Genomic DNA, 24,089 nt, shown 5'->3' on the forward strand with positions numbered 1-24,089 from the left:
TTTTAAAATCTAAATAGAATCCTCCCAAACTGTAAAAAATGAGCACTAGAAAGTTAGCCACGTTAAGTGATAATGTAATTAAGTTTATTTTGTTTTGTTTCTATACATCTGACAAAGCAATCGTTAGTTGGTCCTTTTCTGGTGATGTCCTCTTCCAGGTTACACACTGATTTGCCTCATAATAGTTCTTTCCAAGGAAATACTGATACAGTGATACTCATCACCCAGTGAAACTTATGTTTCTCTTAGTGATTATGATAGCTCTTTAACATACAAAGACAATATTCTGAGATCCCTTCTGCCTAACTCCTTCTCTTCCATGACTCGGAAAGACCTCAAGAAACAGTAGGAATACAAACTTAAACAAGGGGAAAATAGCATCAGATTCCTTGAATGACTCTAGCATCTGAACCAGAGCAAAGACAGCTGGCAGCACTGCTCCTTCCAATAAAGGGCAGTGCAGTGTCCTAAGCTGGGTGGTATTTTATCTCTGCCCTTTTCCCCAGTTAAAAGACAATACACTTTAGTTAAAGGATCAATTTTTTATTTAAAGTCCCTAAAGATGATATTCAAAATCTTTTCTTTAAAAAAGGAAAGGCAGAACAGATTCTGGATACAAACAAGTATTTGGCTATCTTATTGTTTCCTATACATTTTGCTCAACCTCATTTCCATATTTCATTCTTGTTTTCAATTTTTATAAAACATAAATACCATGATTTAAATGACACCTAATTTGAAAATAAAGCCAAAATATGTGTTGCTGAATATTACAGCCAAAATCTACTAATAACTTAGTTAAGCTTAACATAGTCATGCAGCTACAGAAAGAAAGAAAGAAAGAAAGAAAGAAAGAAAGAAAGAAAGAAAGAAAGAAAGAAAGAAAGAAAGAAAGAAAGAAAGAAAGAGAAAGAAAGAAGGAAGGAAGGAAGAGAAAGAAGGAAAGAGAAAGAAAAAGAAAGAGAAAAGGAAAGAGAAAATCAAACAAGAATCAACAACCTTGACACTATCAATATGATGAGTTAACACACAGACTTTTTCCTAAGGTGTTGATCATATTTTAATAGCACATTTACCATATCAAAAGATATGTCAAGAATTTTGAAGGTGGAAAACAAGAATATATATAGTCTATTCATTTGAGATCATACAAGGAAGAATATTAAATATCAGATGTAGAAATATTACTAGAAAAAGTAGAGACATGTAATAGGAATAAAAAAGCCCATCTGGAGCCAAGTTAATGTCAAAGCCCTGGTTCCAACTCTTATTGGCTCTGGGATCTTGAGCAAATTACTCAACCTCTCTCAGTCTGTTTCTTCACCTATTAAATGTAACAACTCTGCCTCCACTTGAGTTATTGTGAAGATCAAGGTGAAACCATGTCAGTGAAAGTGTTTTGTAAATTATTAAAATTTATTCAATGTAATAATAAGGTAATATCTTTGTATGGTGACACATGGTAACTACACTTATCACGGTGATCATTTTGAAATGTATAGAAATATCAACTCTGTTGGTAACAGGAACCAACTAGTGTCATAGGTTAATTATACTTCAAAAACAAGTAAACAAACTCATAAAAAAAAGAGATCAGATTTGTGGTTACAGGGGGGGTGTGTGAGGTAGATTGGATGAAGGTGATCAAAAGATATAGACTTCCAGTTATAAGATAAGTACTAGGAATGTAATGTGCAACATGATTAATATAACTAACATTACTGAATGTTCTATATGAAAGTTGTTAAAAGAGTAAATCCTAAGTGTTCTCATCACAAGGAAAAAATTTTTCCTTCTTTTTCCTTCATTTTTATTTATCTGAGATGATGGATGTTCACCAAACTTACTGTGATGATCACTTCATGATATATGTAGGTCAAATCATTATGCTGCACACCTTAAACTTATACAGTGCTGTCATGTCAACGATATCTCAAAACTGGAAGAACAAAAGTGATTCAATGTTACCCAATTAAGCATTAGAATAATAACAATACTAATAATAAGCTAAATCCTAAAACAGGTTCATATTTCCTCCAAGAAAAGTTGTTTTCTTCACAAACTATGCCCTAAGATATTAGAAATGTGACAAGAATGTAAAAGCTTGACAAATACGTTAGGAACTAACTCTGAATTTAAAAAGGTGGTAGGCTAGGCAATCTCTCATTGCCATAACTACACCTTTGTATCTCACACTTGAAAATGAATGTTATTTATAGATAAAGCCGTTCAGTTAATTCTCGCAAGAGGATTACCAGATTGCCAATCAAGCAAAGGCCCCAGGAGGTGGGGTTTATGTGAGCTAATAAAACAGGTTCTGTCAAAGCACTTGTGGAGTGTATTCCAGAATCATTGATCCTCCCACACCCTATTCTTAATCCAAAAAAATTATATCTTCTGGCCAAGAACAAAAATTAAGGGCCGGGTATTAAATAGATGTATTCCACCTAAAATACACTGTAGGTTATACAGAGATTATGTGTGTTCCATACACCTAGATTTTAGAAACTGTACTAAGAATTCAAAAGGCCACCTGGTGTTTTCAAGGGTATCAAAAAATAAATTATATTTCTCTGTCAACTATAGGAATCATATTCTACATCCAAACTTAGACTCTTTACTTAAGCTCCAGGCTCAAATTTCCATGTGTATTTAGGACAAATCTACTTGGACTACCAAATAGTCTATACTCACACTAGACTGGACTATTTCATACTCATTATGTCCAGAAATATATGTACCCAAACCTCCTTCATGAGGGTTTGGTCTCAGTGAATAGTATCACTATTGTTTTGCCACCTGGTGAAAACGTTACATCATATTTGACCCCTTCCTCAGCCCTACTCCCACCACAGCCATTCGTAAATGAATGTCTCTGGCTGATATCTCCAAAATGTCTTTTGTATTTATCCAGCCCTATGTTCTATTCCTATTGTCATTACCCTTGTCTAAGTATTCATCGATTTCCACTAAATCATCTGGACAATGTCTTAACTGTTCTCACTGACTGCCTCACCTTTCCAAATATATTTTCCATATTCCTAATGGAGGAGTCTTCTAAACAGTAAGATTAAAAGTTCTTAGCGAGGCGTTTAACAATCTAGGCTATATCTGTCTTTCAGACTTATTTCTAAATTGATGTCTCCACAAACTCCATTCTCCAATCATACCACACACCATAATAGTTACTATTCCATGGGTACTGTACTCTATAGTTCAGGGCAGTTACTCATGCTATTACCTGCATCAAGAAAGCTCTTTTCTCCCTTCTCCAAAAAATAACATATTATTTATATTTCCAAACCCAGTTCAGGTACTATTTTCTCCACCTCCTCTCACTTGAGCTATACCCCAACACTCAGAATATATCTCTATCTCCTATAACCTTATAAAGCCCTGTTTGTATTTCTTAAAAAGTATTTCTTTCATACATGCATGTTCCTTTCTCATTAAATTATAAATCCAACTACTGTAAGCATATTATTATTATTTTTTAGTTTGTCTGGGCTTTTTTTTTTTTACATCTTTATTGGAGTATAATTGCTTTACAATGGTGTGTTAGTTTCTGCTTTATAACACAGTGAATCAGTTATACATATGTTCCCATATCTTTTCCCTCTTGCGTCTTCCTCCCTCCCACCCTTCCTATCCCACCGCTCTAGGCGGTCACAAAGCACCGAGCTGATCTCCCTGTGCTATGCGGCTGCTTCCCACTAGCTATCTACCTGACGTTTGGTAGTGTATATATGTCCATGCCTCTCTCTCGCTTTGTCACAGCTTACCCGTCCCCCTCCCCATATCCTCAAGTCCGTTCTCTTGTAGGTCTGTGTCTTTATTCCTGTCTTACCTCTAGGTTCTTCATGACATTTTTTTTTTAAATTCCATATATATGTGTTGGCATACGGTATTTGTCTTTCTCTTTCAGACTTACTTCACTCTGTATGACAGACTCTAGGTCCATCCACCTCATTAAAAATAGCTCAATTTCGTTTCTTTTCATGGCGGGGTAATATTCCATTGTATATATGTGACACATATTCTTAATCCATTCATCCGATGATGGACACTGAGGTTGCTTCCATCTCCGGGCTATTGTAAATAGAGCTGCAACGAACATTTTGGTACATGACTCTTTTTGAATTATGGTTTTCTCAGGGTATATGCCCAGTAGTGGGATTGCTGGGTCATATGGTAGTTCTATTTGTAGTTTTTTAAGGAACCTCCATACTGTTCCCCATAGTGGCTGTACCAATTCACATTCCCACCAGCAGTGCAAAAGTGTTCCCTTTTCTCCACACCCTCTCCAGCATTTATTGTTTCTAGATTTTTTGATGATGGCCATTCTGACTGGTGTGAGATGATAACTCATTGTAGTTTTGATTTGCATTTCTCTAATGATTAATGAAGTTGAGCATTGTTTCATGTGTTTGATGGCAGTCTGTATATCTTCTTTGGAGAAATGTTTATTTAGGTCTTCGGCCCATTTTTGGATTGGGTTCTTTGGTTTTTTGTTATTGAGCTGCATGAGCTGCTTATAAATTTTGGAGATGAATCCTTTGTCAGTTGCTTCATTTGCAAATATTTTCTCCCATTCTGAGGGTTGTCTTTTGATCTTGTTTATGGTTTCCTTTGCTGTGCAAAAGCTTTGACGTTTCATTAGGTCCCATTTTTTTATTTTAGTTTTTATTTCCATTTCTCTAGGAGGTGGGTCAAAAAGGATCTTGCTGTGATTTATGTCATAGAATGTTCTGCCTATGTTTTCCTCGAAGAGTTTGATAGTTTCTGGCCATACATTTAGGTCTTTAATCCGTTTTGAGCTTATTTTTGTGTATGGTGTTAGGGAGTGATCTAATCTCATACTTTTACATGTACCTGTCCAGTTTCCCCAGCACCAGTTATTGAAGAGGCTGTCCTTTCTCAACTGTACATTCCTGCCTCCTTTATCAAAGATAAGGTGACCATATGTGTGTGGGTTTATCTCTGGGCTTTCTATCTTGTTCCATTGATCTATATTTCTGTTTTTGTGCTGTACCATACTGTCTTGATTACTGTAGCTTTGTAGTAGAGTCTGAAGTCAGGAAACCCGATTCCTCCAGGTCGGGTTTTCGGTCTCAAGATTGCTTTGGTTATTAGTGGTCTTTTGTGTTTCCAAACAAATTCTGAAATGTTTTATTCTAGTTCTGTGAAAAATGCCAGTGGTAGTTTGATAGGGATTGCATTGAATCTGTAGATTGCTTTGGGTAGTACAGTCATTTTCACAATGTTGATTTTTCCAATCCAAGAACATGGTATATCTCTCCATCTATTTGTATCATCTTTAATTTCTTTCATCAGTGTCTTATAATTTTCTGCATACAGGTCTTTTCTCTCCTTACGTAGGTTTATTCCTAGAAATTTTATTCTTTTTGTTGCAATGGTAAATGGGAGTGTTTTCTTGATTTTACTTTCAGATTTTTCATCATTAGTGTATAGGAATGCCAGACATTTCTGTGCATTAATTTTGTATCCTGCTACTTTACCAAATTCATTGATTAGCTCTAGTAGTTTTCTGGTAGCATGTTTAGGATTCTCTATGTATAGTATCATGTTGGCTGCAAACAGTGACAGCTTTACTTCTTCTTTTCCAATTTGGATTCCTTTTATTTCCTTTTCTTCTCTGATTGCTGTGGCTAAAACTTCCAAAACTATGTTGAATAAGAGTGGTGAGAGTGGGCAACCTTGTCTTGTTCATGATCTTAGTGGAAATGGTTTCAGTTTTTCACCATTGAGGACAATGTTGGCTGTGGGTTTGTCATATATGGCCTTTATTATGATGAGGAAATTTCCCTCTATGCCTATTTTCTGCAGGGTTTTTATCATAAATGGCTGTTGAATTTTGTCAAAAGCTTTCTCTGCATCTATTGAGATGATCATATGGTTTTTCTCCTTCAATTTGTTAATATGGTGTATCACGTTGATTGATTTGTGTATATTGAAGAATCCTTGCATTCCTGGAATAAACCCCACTTGATCATGGTGCATGATCTGTTTAATGTGCTGTTGGATTCTGTTTGCTAGTATTTTGTTGAGGATTTTTTGCATCTATGTTCATCAGTGATATTGGCTTGTATTTTTCTTTCTTTGTGACATCCTTGTCTGGTTTTGGTATTAGGGTGATGGTGGCCTCGTAGAATGAGTTTGGGAGTGATCCTCCCTCTGCTATATTTTGGAAGAGTTTGAGAAGGATAGGTGTTAGCTCTTCTCTAAAAGTTTGATAGAATTCGCCTGTGAAGCCATCTGGTCCTGGGCTTTTGTTTGTTAGAAGATTTTTAATCACAGTTTCAATTTCAGTGCTTGTGATTGGTCTGTTCATATTTTCTATTTCTTCCTGATTCAGTCTTGGCAGATTGTGCATTTCTAAGAATTTGTCCATTTCTTCCAGGTTGTCCATTTTATTGGCATAGAGTTGCTTGTAGTAATCTCTCATGATCTTTTGTATTTCTGCAGTGTCAGTTGTTACTTCTCCTTTTTCATTTCTAATTCTATTGATTTGAGTCTTCTTCCTTTTTTTCTTGATGAGTCTGGCTAATGGTTTATCAATTTTGTTTATCTTGTCAAAGAACCAGCTTTTAGTTTTATTGATCTTTGCTATCATTTCCTTCATTTCTTTTTCATTTATTTCTGATCTGATTTTTATGATTTCTTTCCTGCTGCTAACTTTGGGGCTTTTTTGTTCTTCTTTCTCTAATTGCTTTAGGTGCAAGGTTAGACTGTTTATTCGAGATGTTTCCTGTTTCTTAAGGTGGGATTGTATTGCTATAAACTTCTCTCTTAGAATTGCTTTTGCTGCATCCCATAGATTTTGGGTCGTCATGTCTCCATTGTCATTTATTTCTAGGTATTTTTTTTATTTCCTCTTTGATTTCTTCAGTGATCACTTCGTTATTAAGTAGTGTATTGTTTAGCCTCCATGTGTTTGTATTTTTTACAGATCTTTTCCTGGAATTGATATCTAGTCTCATAACGTTGTGGTCGCAAAAGATACTTGATACAATATCAATTTTCTTAAATTTACCATGGCTTGATTTGTGACCCAAGATATGATCTATCCTGGAGAATGTTCCATGAGCACTTGAGAAAAATGTGTATTCTGTTGTTCTTGGATGGAATGTCCTATAAATATCAATTAAGTCCATCTTGTTTAATGTATCATTTAAAGCTTGTGTTTCCTTATTTATTTTCATTTTGGATGATCTGTGCATTGGTGAAAGTGGGGTGTTAAAGTCCCCTACTATGAATGTGTTACTGTCGATTTGCCCTTTTATGGCTGTTAGCATTTGCCTTATGTATTGAGGTGCTCCTATGTTGGGTGCATAATTACAATTGTTATATCTTCTTCTTGGATCGATCCCTTGATCATTATGTAGTGTCCTTCTTTGTCTCTTATAATAGTCTTTATTTTAAAGTCTATTTTGTCTGATATGAGAATTGCTACTCCAGCTTTCTTTTAATTTCCATTTGCATGAAATATCTTTTTCCATCCCCTTACTTTCAGTCTGTGTGTGTCTCTAGGTTTGAAGTGGGTCTCTTGTAGACAGCAAATATATGGGTCTTGTTTTTGTATCCATTCAGCCAATCTGTGTCTTTTGTTGGGAGCATTTAGTCCATTTACATTTAAGGTAATTATCGATATGTATGTTCCTATTCCCATTTTCTTAACTGCTTTGGGTTCGTTATTGTAGGTCTTTTCCTTCTCTTGTGTCTCTTGCCTAGAGAAGTTCCTTTAGCAGTTGTTGTAGAGCTGGTTTTGTGGTGCTGAACTCTCTCAGCTTTTGCTTGTCTGTAAAGGTTTTAATTTCTCCATCAAATCTGAATGAGATCCTTGCTGGGTAGAGTAATCTTGGTTGAAGGTTTTTCTCCTTCAACACTTTAAATATGTCCTGCCAGTCCCTTCTGGCTTGCAGAGTTTCTGCTGAAAGGTCATCCGTTAACCTTATGGGGATTCCCTTGTGTGTTATTTGTTGTTTTTCCCTTGCTGCTTTCAATATGTTTTCTTTGTATTTAATTTTTGACAGTTTGATTAATATGTGTCTTGGCATATTTCTCCTTGGATTTATCCTGTATGGGACTCTCTGTGCTTCCTGGACTTGATTAACTATTTCCTTTCCCATATTAGGGAAGTTTTCAACTATAATCTCTTCAAGTATTTTCTGAGTCCCTTTCTTTTTCTCTTCTTCTTCTGGAACCCCTATAATTCGAATGTTGGTGCATTTAATGTTGTCCCAGAGGTCTCTGAGACTATCCTCAGTTCCTTTCAATCTTTTTTCTTTATTCTGCTCTGCAGTACTTATTTCCACTATTTTATCTTCCAGGTCACTTATCCATTCTTCTGCCTCAGTTATTCTACTATTGATCCCATCTAGAGTATTTTTAATTTCATTTATTGTGTTGTTCATCGTTGTTTGTTTCATCTTTAGTTCTTCTAGGTCCTTGTTAAATGTTTCTTGCATTTTGTCTATTCTATTTCCAAGATTTTGGACCATCTTTACTATCATTATTCTGAATTCTTTTTCAGGTAGACTGCCTATTTCCTCTTCATTTGTTAGGTCTGGTGGGTTTTTATCTTGCTCCTTCATCTGCTGTGTGTTTTTCTGTCTTCTCATTTTGCTTATCTCACTGTGTTTGGGGTCTCCTTTTTGCAGGCTGCAGGTTCGTAGTTCCCGTTGTTTTTGGTGTCTGTCCCTAGTGGCTAAGGTTGGTTCAGTGGGTTGTGTAGGCTTCCTGGTGGAGGTGACTAGTGCCTGTGTTCTGGTGGATGAGGCTGGATCTTGTCTTTCTGGTGGGCAGGTCCACGTCTGGTGGTGTGTTTTGGGGTATCTGTGGCCTTACTATAATTTTAGGCAGCCTCTCTGCTAATGGGTGGGGTTGTGTTCCTGTCTTGCTAGTTGTTTTGCAGAGGATGTCCAGCACTCTAGTTTGCTGGTCGTTGAGTGAAGCTGGGTGCTGGTGTTGAGATGGAGATCTCTGGGAGATTTTCGCCGTTTGATATTATGTGGAGTTGGGAGGTCCCTTGTGGACCAGTGTCCTGAAGTTGGCTCTCCCACCTCAGAGGCATAGCACTGACTCCTGGCTGCAGCACCAAGAGCCTTTCATCCATACGGCTCAGAATAAAGGGAAGAAAAAGTAGAAAGAAAGAATTAATAGAAGTAGAAACAAACAAACAAAGAAGGGAGGGAGGGAGGAAGGAAGGAAGGAGGGAAGAAAGGAAAAGAAGAAAGAAGATAAAGTAAAATAAAATAAAGTAAGATAAAATGTAATAAAGTTATTAAAATAAAAAAATAACAATTAAGAGAAGAAAAAAAATTTAAAAAACAGAAAAACGAAAAAACAACAACAACAAAAAAAATGGAAGGATAGAATCCTAGGACAAATGGTGGAAGCAAAGCTATACAGACAAAATCTCACACAGAAGCATACACACTCACTAAAAGAGGAAAAGGGGAAAAAATTATAAATCTTGCTCTCAAAGTCCACCTCCTCAATTTGGGATGATTCGTTGTCTATTCATGTATTCCACAGATGCAGGGTACATCAAGTTGATTGTGGAGCTTTAATCCGCTGCTTCTGAGGTTGCTGGGAGAGATTTCCCTTTCTCTTCTTTGTTCTCACAGCTCCCAGGGGCTCAGCTTTGGGTTTGGCCCCGCCTCTGCGTGTAGGTCGCCGGAGGGCGTCTGTTTTTCGCTCAGACAGGACAGGGTTAAAGGAGCCGCTGATTCGGGGACTCTGGCTCACTCAGGTCGGGGGGGAGGGAGCCGCTCGGAGTGAGGGGCGGGACTGTGGCAGCAGAGGCCGGCGTGCATTCTCCCTGGGAAGTTGTCCCTGGATCCCGGGACCCTGGCAGTGGCGGGCTGCACAGTCTCCCCGGAAGGGGGGTGTGGATAGTGACCTGTGCTCGCACACAGGCTTCTTGGTGGCGGTAGCAGCAGCCTTAGCATCTCATGCCCGTCTCTGGGGTCCGCGCTTTTAGCCGCAGCTTGCGCCCGTCTCTGGAGCTCCTTTAAGCAGCGCTCTTAATCCCCTCTCCTCACGCACCAGGAAACAAAGAGGGAAGAAAAAGTCTCTTGCCTCTTCGGCAGGTCCAGACTTTTCCCCGGACTCCCTCCCGGCTAGCCGTGGCGCACTAACACCCTGCAGGCTGTGTGCACGCCGCCAACCCCAGTCCTCTCCCGGCACTCTGACCGAAGCCCAAGCCTGAACTCCAGGCCCTGCCCGACCCGGCGGGTGAGCAGACAAGCCTCTTGAGCTGGTGAGTGCCGGTCGGCCCTGATCCTCTGTGCGGGAATCTCTCTGCTTTGTCCTCCGCACCCCTGTTGCTGTGCTCTCCTCCGCGGCTCCGAAGCTTTCCCCCTCCACCACCCGCCGTCTCCGCCCACGAAAGGGCTACCTAGTGTGTGGAAACCTTTCCTCCTTCACAGCTCCCTCCCACTGGTGCAGGTCCCGTCCCTATTCTTTTGTCTCTGTTTATTCTTTTTTCTTTTGCTCTACTCAGGTACGTGGGGGGCTTCTTGCCTTTTGGGAGGTCTGAGGTCTTCTGCCAGCATTCAGTACATGTTCTGTAGGAGTTGTTCCACGTGTAGATGTATTTCTGGTGTACCTGTGGGGAGGAAGGTGATCTCCGCGTCTTACTCTTCCGCCATCTTCCCAGAAGCCTCAGCATATTATTTTTCGCTTAGCATTTCCTATGGTCTCTAGCTGTGTGAGTGTGTGTGTGTGTGTGTGTGTGTGTGTGTGTTTTATCCATCAGTAACTCATTGCATGTTGATCAAAAATAATGACCACCATTAAATGAGTGCTTATTATGTGCCAGACTCTATCATTTTACACTATATTAATTGAGTCACTTAATCCTTAAAATAAATCTATGAAGTAGTTAACATTAGCCCCATTCAATATGTAAAGTAATAACTGCCCCCAAAAGTTAAGCAGTTTACCCAAGGTCAACACTAGAGTCAGAATTGGAACCAAGATCTTTCATAATTCACAGCTTGTGCCCTCAACCAATTCACTACACAGCCTTCAATGTATAGCTCTGAAAACTTAACCATGAAAAAACTATAGTAGATAAAAAGGCTACTATATGAATACTGACTAAAAACATTGAGAACATTGGTGCCTAAAAGGTAATATGATTAGAATCCATAAATTTAAACTCTCTCTTTAAAGAATAATATTTCCTACCTCATAAGACTATTTTGAAGATTAAATGAAATGAAGTATGTAACATGCTTAAAACAGTACTTGGAACACAGTAAGAGTTCAAACAAGGTTGTATTTTTTTTCAGTTGTGAATAGTATGGAAACTACACTCAAACTTATTTCCTAAATCATAAAATCCTAGGGCAAGGAGACATGCTTTAAATTCATAGTGGCCTGAATGTCAGATAAAAGGGAATGTTTTAAATTTAAACCTAAATTAATAAAACATTTCCCAGTATATCTGCTATATATAGAAAATATAAATATATTAACAATTGTTTGGAAAAAGTTATGAAAGATGTTCTCACAGATGAGATCACAAAGAGATTTACTAAACTTTCAAGGCTCACGGCATCTTCCACATTTCTACATTCCTCTCCTCCTTTGCTGGGAATAGGGCACTGGAGTCTGTGAAATTTGGACCATGAAGTTCACCCAGCAACAATAATCATACCAATGACTATTTATTGAGCAATTATGCAGTTCATATGTATCGACACTTTTACTTTTTGCAAAACACCGATGAAGCTGGTGCTGCTATTATTATTGCTGTTGTCGCTAGTATTATTATTATTATTATTCAAATGAGGAAACCAGGGTTTGAAGAATCTAGGTAATTTGCCCAAAATTACACTACTGTAAGTGACATAGCCAGAATTTAAGTATGTGTCTGTCTGACTCTGAAGCCCAACCTCTTAATCACTCTATTTTCACTCAATCTCAAATCTACAATTGCTTTGGATTTTTTCTTTTATAAAGAGAAGTTTTTAGTGTGATTCATGACATTATAAATACTAGCTTTTTTTAAAAAAAAAAAAACTCATTCAAGCAAAACACTCAGTGTCTAGGCAATCCAACTTCTTTTAGTTTAACACAAAGAGTAGGCATAAACAAATTATAATCTATGTAGTCTGAATTCCAATACCATAAAACCAGAAGGCATGATGTACACTTATCTGTCCACAGAGTCTTTTCCTAGAATGGTCTGAAACCAGCAATGACATCACTAGGGGGCAGACTTACTTCATTACCATATGACTGTATGGTGATGCGTTCTGAGTATGTTTTTATCTTGCTTTTTTAAAATATCATATGGGTAATATATCAAATAAGGTATTTTTAAAACTTCAGCTTTTCCCAGCTGTTGTCCAGTCTTTATATCTATATATTTGCATTGCCATTTTCATGGTGATTCTCTTTTTCTAATTTGATACCTACCACTGCTTTCTTTATGGTCTGGGCCCTCACTTTAAAAAATGCCCCTGTATATAATGGTTCACTTGAAAATTCCATCCCCTATATGAGAATTTAAGTTTTGAATATTTATATTGGACCTGCTCACTAAAATAAAAAAGGGAAGCACTCAGACTTTACCATAACTATTCCTGAACTCTCCTTTCTCCACCACATAAAGAAGCAGAAAGATAAACACAGAATTCAGAGGATTTAATTTAACATGATGTTGGTTGGGGGACCCAGCATCTGATGACAGTAATTATAGACTTCTCTTGCGAAATTCAGTATTTTGAAGTTGAGACAAGTTTTCATTTAAACCTAACTTTCAACTATTCAAAAAGTTTAAGTTATTTTCATTGTTTTGTCAGACATCTCAAATGCTGTTTCTCAGTGATTATCCTGAAGCTCCACAGATACCCACTAAAAGGTTCTTTTTTCCATAAATAATTTGAAGTGTTATGCTTTTGTGCCACTACCCTTTCATCATTTCCAGCTTCGTGATTCTGATTCTTTGATCAGACCTACAGTCATTAAGATCTAAAGCTATTCCAGAGGGAGTTAAGATTCTGGGAAAATTACATTGCATGCTCTTTTCATGCATTCTGTCCTAAAATACTTTATTTGGATGAACTATTTAAACTAAAGTTTAAATTGGAAAATTGCGAAATGGCAAGACAGTCCAGAAGGGCATACATGGAAGGGAAGAGAGGCAATACTCTTGCTGAAAATAGGACATGTGGAAAGAAAATACTGCCTGCCATATCAGTAAAGGATGTTGCAGCCATCAGCGATTATAGCCAACCCCCATGGTGAGCCTTGAGAGAACTGAGGATGGAAGCAAGGAATGCCTGCCATCTAGCAGTCATCAGACTGCACTCACCCCTGATGGTGCAGTCTGAGGAAACTCAGGATGAGAAAACACAGGATAACTGGTCCCAGACAGCTAAGGTGAATATCCAAGGAATGATTTCAGCGAGCCCAGAATCTTGCATCTTCCCAAACATAGAAGAGCACTAAATTCCTTAATTTGAGATATGTAGTTTTCTTTTGTTAACAGTAATCTTTTGTTTCAGCTACCTGGTGCTGTTGCAAAAACTCCTATATATTCTGGTTTCCCCCTCCTCCTCTTTGGAACAGTTTTCTCAGCGTTATCTGAGAGGCTGTCTCCTGGGCTTGAAGTCCTAAGAATGTCCGCCAAATAAAACATAACTCTCAAATCTTAGGTTGTGCATTTTACCACAGGACTTAAAGTTCTTTGGTTTTCTTCCATTTATTTTTTTGTTTTTGCTTTACTGTTAGTAAATAGGCTTTGTTAATTCTCTTACCTCAATCCTATTACTTGCTCAGAGCTATTTCTGTAAAGGTCATCAATATCCAAGGATCTTAAATCTGAGCTTAAACCTGTTCCACCTCGAGAGTTCAGCAGACAGTAAATCTTATCCACTGAACACAATCGAGGACACCAGGCACTAAACTGTGAGTCTACAGGTAGTCTTCTTGATAATATAATTTTTAAAATTTTACCTTAGGGGAAAAATAATGATTTCACTGTTGATATATTATTGTGTGTTCTTTTAAAATATTGCAAAGTAACATTAAATAATATTTATCTACTATGAAGATAACTAAATACTGTGTATCTTTCCGTTTTAAAGTTAATTTGCACCAGTCACCTTCACTAATGTAAGTTCAGAGTAAACACACAATTTTGAGTCTGATACTCTAGAAAGTTAAAACCATGAATAGAGTATTAATTTTGAAATTTATAATTCTTCAGTCCTTCCTTTAAGTGAAGGGAGAACTGAAAGAAAGAAGTGATGATTCCTTGAACTTTATATTTGAAGAGTTGACTCCCGAGCTGGGAGAGGGAGCATTAACGTTCAGCACTAAAGCACTCTCAGACCTTTGAACCAAATACTTAACAAGTTGTGTGTTCTTGGGCTTTCTTCTTGATATTATATTTTTTGTTTTGTGTTTTGTTTTTTAATCTTTAAAGTGGGAAAATGTTGTCTGTTTCAAGAAGTTTACTTCAAAAATTTAATGAGACAGAAATGATGTTTTTAAAAGAAAACACATGGAGTTTGTTGATATTTGTTAAATTAGGTAAAATTTTTCTTTCAGTTTTTTTTTTTTTTGGCATTTTGCTCCTGTGGAGGTGATTATTATTACTAATAAACCTTACAGTTTGCATCATGAAAATGAATGAAGTTAGGTTTTCCCATTCTTTTGCCATGGAATATTTTTATTAACTGCAAAAATAGCTCTTAATTATAGCATCCATTTTAAATATATATATATATATTTTTGACGATTATGCATGCTACTTAGAATTACCTAATGTTAAAGCTAGAAAAAATTTTAGAGATCACTTAATTCTCCACAGCAGCTTTTTGCCTAAATATTATGTTTATAAACTGGATTTAATGTTACATAAGTTATTGTCAAATATATATATATATATATATATATATATATATATATATATATATATAAACCATCTGTGATGTCTATAATGGAATTCAAATAGTATGTCCTGGTATAGTGTTTTTACAAGATACAGAGATTATTCAAAACAAGATATATATGCTCTGAATTTCCCACCAGGTTCTGACATTTCTATTTTCTTCAGAACAAGTAAGATAATATCTGTATGTAGTAAGAGCAAACCTGGATAAGTTAATGTCTTCTTCATTTGTTAGGAGCAATAATTCAGTTATAATTTGAAAGCTCCTATTTTCCCAGAATATTTTTTACTGATGATACTGGTTGACAAATATGATTGTTATTTGTTATACATTCCTGACATACAAATTGTTCAAAAGCCTCCCTACATCTCTCACTTGCCTGTCTCATTTGTTGAAAAATCAAAACTATCTGAGAAAGGTAGAAGCTAAGAAAACATTCTATCTGCTCTGCAGTGTCTTACATTAAAGTTTCTATCACAGTTCTTCTGTCAACGTTATTATAAACTTTAGACACTAGGGAGGAAAAAAGTAAAAAATAAAGTAAGGGATGTTTTCAATAGCATCAATATGTGAGTTTTATATGTAAGGAAAAGAAAAGGAACATTTGCTTAGAGCCAACCATTTGCTCAGCATTATTTGTTACAGCCATTTTGAGGATGGTGTGTCCTATGCTCCATTCATGCTTCTGGGGATTTATTTCTAAAGAAAACTCTCCTTATGATATAAAAATGTAAAAGTTGACCTATCCCCAAATTAACAACTAGAGTGACTAAAGGTGGCAGCAGAAATCCTGAGTGTTGTTACTGTCTCTTTAAAGTCCTACTCTACTAGACAACTGAAATTCAGAAAATATATATGAATCACTATGACATAAATGCTGAAAGGAAATTCAAACAGAAAATCACTTATAAGCTGAAAAATCAGAGTTAGAGAGGTAATTCATTGGAAAACAAGTATGTCACATTCGAATAAATACTCATCTCCCATTTTCCACATATGTACACATTTACAGAAAACCTTTCTACTATTGTTTTCAAAGCAATTTCATGTACATTTTATTAGCCTGTATTTCATGACTTCAAATTAATCTCCTTTTCAGGTTTCACATTCTTAAATGCCTTGTGGCAAACAGACCTAACTAGAAGTAAATCAAAGTATGATGGTAAAGGACCTTAGTCAGTAATGTGATAGGAGAATGTAAAACAGCTTTGAGATAAATGTACAACATGAATGTGGATATCTACATACACACACACAACACACACACATACACACATATATTTGAGTGAGGGAGATAATTAGACATAAGCAGTGCGTATACATATTGATTCCAAAATGCAATTTATATTAGTTTGACAATGTCTGTTATTAATTTTAAATATTTGGTTCTAGTATCTAAAATTTTAAATTATTTATTAATTATCATTCTACTCAATACCTATTAAGTTCCTACTATTAAATACTATATATTTCACATAATACATTTTGTATCATTTAATCCTTACACAGTCATTTGAGGTAGACACTATTATCACCCCAAGTTTACAGATAAGAAAACTAAAGCACAGAGAATTTTAGTGATTTGCTCAAGGTCACACAGCCAATAACTGGCAGAGCTATATTTGAACCCAAGTGTTTATGTGTTGTTAATCATTATGCTATACTGTCACTTGGAAGCATTGCAATGCATGGTTCCTGCCCACAAGAAGCTAATTCCTCACTGGGTAGAAGACATATATAAATAAACCAATTAGAGAGTAATTCAAGAAATTAACTGATATATTATGAGGCATAAAATCCCCTCTATATTAATATTAAACCTAAGACCACATCACTCTTACTAAAAATCTCTAGTTCTCAAAGTCAGTAAATAAAATAGTGGGGTGGGGTAGAGAAAGAGGAAATTATGGCTTGGGTGAAATCATCAGAGTTAATTTTGTGATTTGAGAGATAATGCAGTTTTCACAAGCCCAGTAATAGCTCCCATGATCTGAGGTGGTGCTGTCAGACCTATCTGAAGTGAAATTCCCACCACTGATGATTTTTTTTTAATAAGAAAGAAAAAGCAGAACTGTTTTCTACAGGAGCCCAATATGACATTGGGGAAGACAGTCGTAGCACGGCTTAAAGCATCTGACGTTAATATATTAGCATTGATGAGAACATTAACCTGGCTTAGTTGATCAGATTAGCTCACAGTCACCTTGGAAAACAAAGGAAGGCACAGATCTATGAAGATTTATGGTTAGAGGTGGAAAAGGGTAGAACATGAAGCCCTGCAAGGGTGAGCAGCACAGTGTATTACCCTTATGGAGCATAGACCAAGACACAGAATCTAGGTTTCTATCAAAATTGAAGGTGAAGCAGAATTTCTATAGATTTTTCTCACCTAGCAGTTTTGCTTGGTTTCAGACACCTAATAACACAGTATGTTCCAAGTATGCCTTAAAGATAATTTGCTACATTCCACTTCAGTTAAGTTAAAGAATTATTTTAATCAAGCATTTCAGTACTTTACTCCCAGTTGGTTATTTACATTCCATGACTAATCATGTTCAGACAAAATAATGTCATTTTTAGTATAGCACCTTCTCTAAAACAGCTTCTTATTCCATGTTTCCAGAAGGGAACATATGCATTCATGTATAAGAGAGAGGGAAGGTTATTTGTTTTAAATTGCACAACAACAAAAAAATATTTTGAAATTTTCACATTAAAGATACTTTAATGTTCTTTTTTACATTTTTTATGTCCATGGAAAGATGTCATGTATGTCATGGGAAGTTCATTTTAATCTTTGGTTGTTTAACCTCTTTACTTTGTACTTAAGGAAACCAGTATCAGAATACAGAATCTAAAACCTTAAACTACAATTAAAATAAGAAAAAGAATGAAAACACATTTACCTGAACCTCAGCCCTACTAAATAAAATGGAATACTTCTATTGGGCCTTTTCTTTCCCCTGGCATTTATAGCTTTTATTTCTCAACAGAAAATAATAGTTATTGTAATGCCTAAAACAGCTTTTTTCCTTCTGTATGGAAAATACTGATACACAGTGTATTCTTAGATCTACAACTAGTTATTTGATCTGACCTAGATCAAGGTGAACCCATACATTCTAACCAAGTCTATGTATCACTCTTCTGATTTACCTTTACACAACACTCTAGATTGTATTGCAATTACTATAGAATGCCAATGTTTTCCTAAGGACATCAGAACAACCCAGAGACTGGCCAAGAAAATAACTGGCATTTGTATTATTTGATATGTAGGGGTTTCCTGGCCTATATTTTTATAGAACCTTCTGTGGCAACCCAGGAGTGCGTGTCCAGAAGCAAGGAAAGAACTAATAAACAATCCAAAAATTGGACAACATAATCCTAGGTATGCCTCATTTCCCTACCTGCAATTCTTAAAGGATAGATGGGAAACCCTGAAACATAGAGGCCCCAAAGCTTTAGAAATTAGGGAAAAGATGCGCTATTCAGGCCCAAAGCACAGAAATAGTGGCCATCATCTATTACATAATTTAGATAATTCTTTACAAAAGTAAGAGCCAGGTGCTATGAACTGAACTGTGTTCCCCCAAATTCATATGTTGATGACCTAACCCCAGATGTGATGGTATCTTGAGATAGTAATTAATATGGAAATAATGAGGTTAATGGTTAAATGAGGTTATGAGGGTAAGACCCTGATCCATAGGATTAGTGTCCTAACAAGAAGGGATACCAGAGCTCCCCCTCTCTCTGTCATATAAGACACAAGAAGGTGGCTGTCTGTAAGCCAGGAAGAGAGGCTTCACCAGAACCCAACCCTGCCAGACCTTGATCTGAGACTTCTAGCCTACAGAACTGTAAGAAAATTAATTTCTGTTGTTTAAGCCTCAAAGTCTGTAATATTTTGTTATAGCAGCCCAAGAAGACTCAGTTACCAGGAAACTATGTTTACATGTGATTTTTGACAAATAGAAAAGTGGCATAAAGTTTGAAAGATTAAGTGTTAGTTTCCAAAGATATGTCACACATTGAGAAGATTTTTATGTAAAAGTTGAGCTACATAAAAACAGGACTAAGAAACAGGCTTAATTTTAGAAATTGATCTTAAAGATTGCTGAAGCCATAGAATTGTTACTTCAATTACATTTAAAAATTCAAATGTTGTTCTTTGGAGTACAGAATTAATTCTTTCAAAAAGGTTGAGATGAGTCCTTGAGTGAAGTATCTCACTTAGTTGCACAAATCTCCACACAAAGCTCAGTGTAACAGTTCCTTAATTTTGCTACACAAGCAAGAGTAGTTCTATAAAGAGCGTTTTGTAGTTTTATTTTGATACATAATTGATGTATATTGCCTATTACACTTGCTTTTATGAGTGATCCAGAGACATAGGATTGATGATAAATTCTCAATCAGTATGTATGATTGGCAAGAACCAACAGCAAGCAAAGCCATTTTGTCTTTTGTATTAACTTTACAGTCATTATTAGTCATTTAGAATTAACTCAGATAACTTGGAATAGACTCTTCTATTACATTTAGTATAAATGAATGAGGTTTAATCCAAACAGAGACATATATAATTCATATAAGTACTATCTCAAGAAAAATATAATTTAAATAAATACTATCTCAAGAAATATATCATTAGAATAAACACTATCTCCAAGAACAAGGACATGGTGACTTATTGATCTATTATTTTTCATATTCTTATCTTGGTTTTAATGCTTATGCATAAATTAGGTTGATTTGTTTCATTCATTCATTCATTAAGCATGCTATTGAATAGGTGATGGCAAAGTGGAAAAAATAAGTATTTTAGAGATTTGAAAGTCAGAGAAACCTGGATTTGAAATTTAGCTCTATCTACTCCATACTACCTCTGTGAGCGTTGGCAAGTCACTGAAACTCCCAGAGCCTGAGAATTCACATCTGAAAAATGAGGAAAATTGCTCTGTGAAAATTTAAAACAGTGTGTATAAAGTACCTAGCACTTATATTCTTTCAAAATTGCTGCTGTCATTTATGGATTTTTTATAACATGTGAAACAGTTATAAGAAGTAAGGCAATGACAAGTGAAGACTAATCTCTGTCCTGGAAGAACTTACAGTAGTGAAGCATGTAAAAATAAGTTCTACAAATTGCTGTGGATGCTAGGAGAAAAATCAGTTTAAGGTATGAGATGAGCCCATACCTTAAACAGTGATGAGATGAGCCCACTATTTGAAAACCTACCAGTAAATTACAACAGTTAGTATTGAAAGCAAAGCTCTTCTGGAACACTGAGAATCTACAGTAAATTCTAAACTAGATGTTCTGATTAGATTAGATCAACATATATGAAATGATAAACAAATGTCATCATCACGGTATCATGTGAACAAGAATAATGATGATAATGAAATATTTTAGGGGTGGATTTGGGGATTTTAGAGTTTTTTAAAACAAATACTTAAGAATTTTACTTCCTTTCTATTCTAGATTATCACTATTATGTGCAAAACAGGAACTAAAAGAAAAATTGTTTTAAATTGTGTCATTTTATTTCTTAATAATTACTAAACCATGGATGGGAGGTGTTAGAGTTTTGAGGACAAAGTTTGAAAAATCTTATCCCACATAAGCTATTATTTTAAACTACTATTAAAATCCTAAACTAAGAGGAAAATAAACACTAACTTGGTAAATTATACTTTTAAACTATATTTCTCACCAATATTTACTTTTACTTTTAAAGAGTTTGGTATGTAAAATTTATGGCTAGTGGGAAGCTGCTGCATAGCACAGGGAGATCAGCTCAATGTTTTGTGATGACCTAGAGGGGTGGGATAGGGAGGGTGGGAGGGAGATGCAAGAGGGAGGGGTATGGGGATATATGTATACATATAGCTGATTCACTTTGTTGTACAGAAGAAACTAACACAACATTGTAAAGCAATTATATATACTGCAATAAAGATATATATATATATAAAAAAGGGCTTCCCTGGTGGCGCAGTGGTTGGGAGTCTGCCTGTCGATGCAGGGGACGCGGGTTCGTGCCCCGGTCTGGGAAGATCCCACATGCCGCGGAGCGGCTGGGCCCATGAGCCATGGGCGCTGATCCTGCGCGTCCGGAGCCTGTGCTCCGCAACGGGAGAGGCCACAACAGTGAGAGGCCCGCGTACCGCAAAAAAAAAAAAAAAAAAAAAAGAGTTTGGTAGTACCCATTTGAGTGAGTGACATTCTGTCAAAGGTCATGCAAACACAATTTTTACTTAACACAGATTTTATTAATTGAAACAGTATTATAACTGTCTAAAATCAAAAAGGAACAACATCACAGATTTTTATAATATATCATATGGAAAATACAGTAACTCTTGAACCACAGTAAATCTTGGGGAAGGTGGCAGATTTTTTTGTCTTCTTGCCCTACTTTATCACTAATTTCCAATCACACAGCATGTGTTTACAATAACCCAAAGTCTTGTAATAATCCTATTGTTACTTTAAATCCTTTAATCTAAAGCAGACATGGAATTTATTAGCCACTAATAATACCAAATATTGGTCATATTTTTAAAATGACTGTTACATTATATATAGAAACATAAAAGATAGAAATGTAAAAGTTTTATTTTACAGACTTATATACACTTACTATGTGTAAGCATCTGAGCACCTTCCAAATACTAACTGGATTAATTTTAGGATATTAAAGCAAATTTTGAAGAAGATAAATTATTTGAGATAATCAGAAAGCCTCATAGTAAGTTAATGACGGGGGATATTAACAGGTGGGCAGGTCAAATATATCAATAGCTAATTACACTAGACTTGTGTCTTCCTCTACAGTGTCTTCAAGCAGTGAAAGCAAATATGCCTCATATTTCAATATTTTTCTTCAAATTTCTGTCTCCGTTGACTGGTTCCCTTAGTAGTAAATTTCACCAATCTTTGTACTCTAACTCAAATGGAGGCATTAGGTAAGGAACAGACTCTGTCTTTTACTACATAGGTAACCCAGCTGACTTCAGTCTTAGTATTTGTGAATGCCATACTAGAAGAGTTTTGTTCTTCATGTAATTCAGAGCCCAGGGGAATGCCTGGCCCATAGTCTATTCCTAACATATGCTAATCCAATCAATGAAACAGGTTTTCCCCCATGTAACTGGATTATCTCTTCAGTAAAGGAATTCCTTGAAATTGGTGAAAGTCTTTTTGAAAAGTGAAATTTCTTTTTTTCTCCACTAGATTGCCAACTAGGTTGGCAAGAAACAGGTCAAGAAATAATCTATGCTTCTGTCTCTTCACCATTTGAAATAAAATTATTTTTAGGATTTCTTAAACTTATATATATTTATTGTGAATAGTAGCTACCCCAAATTATCAATCTACTTTTGCAAAATAAAAGAGACTGTCTTGAGTCTCTACTTTTCCGGGGACTAAATAGCTATTGAAGTTATGAAATAGTTTCCATTACTTTGTTCTGCAGTGGTCTTTTTTTTTTTTTTTTTTGCGGTACGCGGGCCTCTCACCGTTGTGGCCCCTCCCGTTGTGGAGCACAGGCTCCGTACGCGCAGGCTCAGCGGCTATGGCTCACGGGCCCAGCCACTCCGCGGCATGCGGGATCCTCCCGGACCGGGGCACGAACCCGTGTCCCCTGCATCGGCAGGCGGACTCTCAATCACTGCGCCACCAGGGAAGCCCTGCAGTGGTCTTTTGAAGCAAACTTATAATACTCATTTTTCTTAGATGCAAAAATTATTTTTAAATAATTGCATTAAGTAATTAAGTAGCCTCTTTTGTCCAACATTTATTTATTTCCATTTTCTCTTATTTTCATTATCTTTTATTCTTTTTCACTACTAAATCCATTCAGATTTAAAATTCTCTATTACATTTATAGCTACATAAATACTGTGGAATGGACTGGCATTCCCTTGACAGCCTTCTCTTAAAGGTCTTTTCTTGTTCAAATTGGCAAATCAAATTGGCAAAGACCTTTGACCTCCTCTGATTCTGGGTAGGAACTGTAACGAGGGAAACAATAAAATTAAGATACCAGTCCAAATGTTGGGCAGAAGTCCGAGCCAAAAAGGAATCAAGACAAAGAGTTCTGTTTTACCATTCTGTGCCTCAGGAAATCACCAAACAGACCAAGCTCAGTGTTTATCAACAAAAAACTAAGATGGGATCAAAGCATAAGCTGGGTGATATCATTGCTTAAAACTGACTTTGAGGACTTCCCTGGTGGTGCAGTGGTTAAGAATCCACCTGCCAGTGCAGGGGACAGGGGTTCGAGCCCTGGTCCGGGAAGATCCCACATGCCATGGAGCAACTAAGCCTGTGTGACACAACTACTGAGCCTGTGTGACACAACTACTGACACCTGCGCACCTAGAGCCCATGCTCCGCAACAAGAGAAGCCACTGCAATGAGAAGCCCGAGCAACGCAGCGAAGAGTAGCCCCCGCTTGCCAGAACTAGGGAGAGCCCATGAGCAGCAATGAAGACCCAATGCAGCCAAAAATAAATAAATTAATTAATTAATCTAAAAATAACTGACTTTGAAAGAAAGAGGCAAAGGGGAAAGGGTAGAAGGAGAAAGAGTAAAAAGCATATCCCCTGTCAGTAAACCCTCCTTGACTTGAAAATTTCAAGAAAGTCACAACTATATGGACCTTCTTGGGGAATGTGTCAGTATGTATAATAGAGTTTTCCAGATAATGGAAAATAAATAGGCAAATAAGTTGGATTTGAATGTGAACTAGGAATAAATAGGTTCTACATGAAGACATAACGGAGTTTCCTAAGAATAAAACTCCATGTGCTTTTGGTAGATTTTGTGACAAATTTTAGCTTCTCAAAATTCTATAGGCATAGTTACTGGCTGTTTTCATTTGCTTGGTGGGTAACGTCACCAAAACGTGCTTTATGGTATGGAGAGAAGTTACAGTGTTAGGCTTCGAATCACACTATTCCTTAGATCATAGTTCTTTAATGCCAGTTCAGAAGCTGGATTTGTCAAATCACACTGAGAAAAAATGATACAGTATTTTAACTTCCATTAAGAGTGTAATGCTTTAAGACAGCTCTAAAATCAAATGTAGATTCAAATCCTTGCTCCACCACTTACTATGTGATCTTAGGCAAGTAGAA

General features: G+C 36.4%; 1 long non-coding RNA gene across 1 annotated transcript in view; it reads right to left on the reverse strand.

Moving 5' to 3' along the window:
- LOC141278404 (uncharacterized) overlaps positions 1-24,089 on the reverse strand; it is a 222,857-nt gene that overhangs the window by 168,304 nt on the left and 30,464 nt on the right. The window lies entirely within an intron of this gene.

The sequence above is a fragment of the Tursiops truncatus genome, chromosome 1, assembly GCF_011762595.2.
Source record: "Tursiops truncatus isolate mTurTru1 chromosome 1, mTurTru1.mat.Y, whole genome shotgun sequence".
Taxonomy (NCBI): Eukaryota; Metazoa; Chordata; class Mammalia; order Artiodactyla; family Delphinidae; genus Tursiops; species Tursiops truncatus.